The sequence below is a fragment of the Glycine soja genome, chromosome 3 (assembly GCF_004193775.1).
Source record: "Glycine soja cultivar W05 chromosome 3, ASM419377v2, whole genome shotgun sequence".
Classification (NCBI taxonomy): domain Eukaryota; kingdom Viridiplantae; phylum Streptophyta; class Magnoliopsida; order Fabales; family Fabaceae; genus Glycine; species Glycine soja.
In genome coordinates, this window is record NC_041004.1 from 23715545 (window position 1) to 23721544 (window position 6000).

The window sequence follows — 6000 nt, forward strand, 5'->3', positions numbered from 1 at the left end:
CTTTGCTTTTATCGGTTAACATGGACCATTCAAAAGCATAAAATCAACATGTAACTTTACCACTTTTGTTGTTGGACAAGTGGCCTCAGATATCTTAAGAAGGGGGGGTTGAATTAAGATATCACAAACTATTCCCTAATTAAAAATTCTACTTTTAACTTAACCCAACAACCCAAGATTCCTTTTAAACATGAACTCCTAGATAATAATGCAAATTAATCTTACTAAATAAAAATAATAAGCAATAAACAGTAAAGGAGTTTAAGGAAAGAGAAAATGCAAACTCAGATTTATACTAGTTCGGCCACACCCTTGTGCCTACGTCCAGTCCCTAAGCAACCCGCTTGAGAGTTCCACTATCTTGCAAAATCCCTTTACAAGTTCTGAACCACACAAGGACAACCTTTCCTTTTTGTTCAAATTTCTTTACAACAAGAGACCCTTGGTCTCTTAATCTTTTCTGAGAAATAGAAAGAAGAGAAGAAGAAATCTCTCTTGAAAGAGATAGATTGAACAATTTGAGCACTCAAATAATTCCTTATTGAATTACAAGTGTATTGGCTAAGGAATTCTTAAGAGGATAAAATGATTTTGCTTTTTGAGAGGATAAGAATTTTTGTTCTGAAAAACTCTAAGCAAATTCGTGTTCCAAGTCACATATAAATAGACCTTTGATGGCCATGTAAAAACCATTTGAAAAGTTGTGACCCTTGGAAATAATTTTCTGAAAATCTCCTTTGGTAATCGATTACAAGACTTGTGTAATCGATTACAGACTTTAAAATTTGAATCAAAACGTTCAGTAACTGCTAGTAATCGATTACCATCCATGTGTAATCGATTACATAGTGTAAAATTTGAATTCAAATTTCTAATACCTGTTATAAATTATTTTGGTCACTGGTAATCAATTACATCCTCTGGTAATCGATTACTAGAGAGTAAATCTCTTGAAAAAGATATTTTTGCTTAAATTTCTTGGCCAAACCTTTTGCAGTTTCAATTTGGAATTCCCTTCCTAAAACACTAGAGATCTTCTTGATGTTGTATCTTGTATTCTTGGATTTTTGTCTTGAATTAAACTTGAGAAGCGCATTTTCATATGTCATCAAAACATCACGAACATATGGCATCATCAAAATCATCAAAGGCAAAGTCTTTGCTTCTACATTTGCAAGAACTATGTAGGTCTGATTTCCTCATCGCAATTGAGGATACGTAGGAGCAAAAGCCTCACTTTTGTCGACCACCCCAAGAGATTGTTAATGGTCCAATGCCTTAACGTTTCTCTCCTTTCAAAAACCAAGAGATCTTTAATGGTCCAACGCCTTAATGTTTCTCTCCTTGTCCAACCCCTTAACGTTTCTCTCCTTTCAAAAACAAGAGATCGTTAATGGTCCAACGCCTTAACATTTCTCTCCTTTCAAAATCAAAAGATCGTTTAATGATCCAACGCCTTAAATGACCTTTGTTCGGTTAAAATTGATCTTGCGGAAAAAGATCAAAACAACTTAACCAACGTTCAGTTCTCAAAGAACTACGTAGGTCTGATTTCCTCATCGCAATTGAGGATACGTAGGAGCGAGGGAAACACCCTTGTCGACCACAAAAAGGTAAAAAAAATACAAAAAACATAAAAAGCATAAAAACACAAAAAGACATAAAAAAGGGAAAATAAAATATTTTGAAGTCATATTTGCACACTTGATTAAAGGTTGTCGTCCCTTGTGACGGACGCGTGGGGTGCTAATACCTTCCTCGTGCGTAAAAACAACTCTCGGACCTTTCACACTTAAAGTTTGTAGACCACACCTTTTTCGATTTTTCCGACGTTTTCCTCAAATAAACGTTGGTGGCGACTCCACGCGCCTTCCTTCCTTAGAAGACGCACCCGTGAGCCCTGCGTCGCCTTTCCGCCGAAGGGTAGGTTGCGACACATACTTAGTCCATGCGTCCAAAATCTACCCTAAAGCTTATGAGAATCCTGTGACCTTCTCCTGCATCTCTGGCCCAATATTCTTGGAGTCTCCTAGCCATGGCTCTAGTGATGGATCCCCTCCTTGGAAGGATTGCATCACTGTATGTCAGTGTATTTCTTCGAGCCAAAACTCTCCCTGTTTGAAGAACAACTGGTGGTGGTTTTTTGACAAGACTAGACTGTTTGAAGCTAAGTTGAATCTTAAACCCAGTTGCAACATGAAATAGTGTGAAACTTCTATCAGCATCCCATATTCTATCAAATGGATCCAATGGATACCTGTATTTTATAAAGCTAAAACTTTAAAACCTTGGCTAACCACTAATGTGAAAGAAATGAGTGCTAGCAACACACTCTCTCTACTATTAGTTAAAACTTATTGAAAACTATATACATCATGAGTGAGACTCATTAAATAAGAAGTGTGATCCACAAAATTTGATGATTTCCAATAAATTACAACCAATAATAAAGTGTATGTTAAAAAAGTGTGTTGTTACTAGCATTTCTTACCTTATAGAATCATTGGAGTGTCCACAATTAATTCTATAACTCTTCCTTATCAACTTAATAGGAAAATCTTCCATGCCATTCGTGTAGGCTCCTTGAGGAAGTGGTCTAATTTCAGGGGAAGAAATTACAAGTGAACCTCCTTTTGGAATTGCATTTAAGCAAAATGACAGTGTATCCTTGTGGAAAGTCCATAGAAACTCTTCACTCCATGGATCTGATTCAACAAGATTTATGCTTGCAGCGATAGCTATCCCAATACAAACAAAGAACTTAGGGGATTTCCCAAGTCCATCATAGTTCTTGTACACAAATTTTGCTCTAACTAGAACCAAAGTTGTTGAATTGTTTGCTAGTATTCTGTAACATTTTCGCCTTTTGGAATTCGGGAAGAACTACGATGAGATGTTCAATAATGAGGAACCATCAATATAAGTGATGGTAGTAGTCTTGTCCGAGGTTATGTAGGTGGTGTCTGGTACCCATGAAATGTTAGATGAATTCCTGAAACTGGTTCTTCCACCACAAGAAAGACTCAAGAAATTTGTCCATTGATAATTCATGAGATTTTTATTTTTATTTTTTTATTTATTTTGTTGAAGAAAATCTATAAGAATTTAAAATTACATGTGGTTGACCTTACTAAGAAATTTGGTCATGTCTTTGACATTCAAACAATGGAATCATCAATCATAGTGTAAAACAACATAAGTACAAAAGTTATTATTAATTGCTGAGAAAATGCAAAGAAACAGTAACCTTTTTCATACCAGCACTGCATTTTAGAGAACATTTACCAGGTAATGTCCTACTTTTAAGTACATGCCACAAAGCTAAAATCATGCTCATCATTTTCACTTCTTAACATATATGAAACCAAATGGAGAATAATACCTTGAAAAAAGGAAGCCAGCTTCAATACTTAATGTTGTGAATGGTCTCAAAAAAGTATATATACATACATACCATCTTGTTCACAGAAAGTGACAAACCAGAAGCTGCAAAACAAAAAGAAGTCACCATCCCTCAAGTCCACGAGGTCATGAACACTGATGTCTATTATCTCTTTTTCTTAACTATAGATAATAAGAAAATCCATCAATGAATAAATAGTGTCACAGGTTGTACATTGAATTGATTATTAATCATAATCATTTCTAGAAGTAAAGAAAAATGATGAAAATAAAATGCAGGACAAAGCTTGAAGGAAGGGAAAAGGAGTGGAAATTTAGAACGGATCTTTGTTTGGTGGAGTATTAATTTTTAAAAGATTAAATTCTAATTTTGATCTCTAGTTTTATAAATCTACAATTTTGGTCTTCTATATTTTAATTGATACATTTGATTCCCTGGATTCTTAAACTTGTGATTTTGGTTGTTTAGTTATCTGGCATCCATTGACGGTTGACCAGAAATTGCTTGACTAAAGAGTTTAAAATATATTAAACAGATTTAGGCGGTTTTCAACTGCCGGAAATTGCTTCTCACCCTTTCCCCGCTAAGACAAATCAGATCCTAATCTTCAATGGCACAGACAAAACCAAATCCACCAATGAACCAATTTTTTCCGACACTAGCAACATAATTAACTCAAAATTTGTAAGCCTCTGCGCTGCGTTAGTAAAATTTATATGATTTTAAATCAATTTTATTTAAAATATCAAATTCAAATAAAGTATTAAAATAAAAAAATATTTAAACTTATTTTAATTTATAGAACTTAATATGTAATAATAACGTGTCTTTTAATTTTTTATATTATTATCCAATCACAAAACATTATAAAGTTTATTAATTTTTATAATAACTATTTTAAAATCATATTAAAAATAACTTTTGATTGAATAGTATAAAAACTTTTAGACCGAAAATGCTTTCCCATTAAATCCTTTGAACAATCTCTTCGCTTTGTTGTGCAAAAACAATTTACATCGGCAATTTGTGTCAAATCAATCACGTGTAAATTAATGATCAAGGGATGCCATATAACCAGCCAAAACCACAGCATTTGGGTTGCCATGCATTTTGACTTGATAAGCTTACATTTTCATGTGTATCTTGCGATTGTCAAAGAAATTATTATTCTCCCTTCAAAAAAGAATTATTATTTGAGGCAAGGTGATTTTTCTTTTGAATTTGCGTTCATTATCTGCAAATTCTTCAAAGTCAATGCTTAGAATGCAAGTTTTGACTAATATTTACTCCATTTAATGGTAATAACGTATGCACAGGATACTTAAGACATGGGCATCCAAGCCATTAAAGTAATTATAATTGTTAGTACATACATTCACTGTCAGTTTTTCACGAGAATAAAGTAACTTCTCAACAAAGGCAGCCACAACCAATGCCCACGCTCTTCAGCTAATAATGTCACAATTTTTTTTCTTGAAAAACTTGAGCAACTCGACTCTAATTTTTTTCGCACTAATAATATCTCTTAATTCAAATCCTTTTTCAAATCTAAAAACTATCTAAACAGTTCTATCATTGAAAAGTACACAAGAATAAGAATTGTATTAGGGAGAAGCGCTAGCAACACATTTTCAAGCAAGTTTTTTTGAACATATAATTTTTAATATGTATCAAAATTTATTATAAATCATAAAAGTTTACGGGTCTCACTCTTTATGTAATAAGTCTCACTCATAGTTTTAAAATTAGGGATAAATGTTAATAACAAATTCATATAATTTTTAATAAATTTTAGTTAACAATAATGTGGTGAAAGAGACTAATTGTGTTAGACGAACATATGAATTGATTATATATATATATTGAATTTTGTGAGCTTATCATACATTTGTGGTTTACAAAGCTCACCCAGTCAGGTTGTATTTGACCCGTTCATTTAATACTATTCTTTGTAGTTGAACACTTAAGATTTACCTACTTTTAAGTGAGAAAATGTGTCAATTTATTATGCACCTTACTTTAGACGTTTAGATTAAATTCATAAACTTATCTTAATGGTGAATTTACACATCAAATACGAGCATTGATTTGGTATCAGTAGCTCATGTTGTCTGAGTTGCATCAAATTGTTTCTAAGCAATCATATTCCATGCATGAGTTAGTCCAAGAACTTGGTAACAAGTCACATGCTATGTGTGTTCTGTTAGGATAACAAGTCATGTCAAATGCAGCAAAATATGTGAAGACAGAATTATTACGAGCATGCGAATCCACTAATACGAGATTATTTTTATTTTTAATAACTAGTTTCGAGTTAAATATTCACATAAAGAATTATGCCATTCAGGATGATATTACCTAACTCGAACAACATAATTGTTTCCTGTGGTACGGAGGATATTTGAGGTTCCATACCAATTTTATTATATTTGCTAACGGCACCTTAGAATGCTGTCATCAGCAAAAATAGGTGGAAATAGTGGACCACCGAAATTAGAATTTAGAAGCAGAGTATTTGTCATTTGTGTAACTGCCATTACAAATGGTGTTAGGAAAGGGGCGGTTCTGTGTACATCAACGTGTTCACTTATGAACCA

At 33.2% G+C, this 6000-nt stretch overlaps 1 pseudogene; it reads right to left on the reverse strand.

Moving 5' to 3' along the window:
- The window catches only part of LOC114405043, a 29473-nt pseudogene extending 26422 nt beyond the window's left edge, over window positions 1-3051 (reverse strand).
- Between the last annotated feature and the right edge of the window lie 2949 nt (window positions 3052-6000).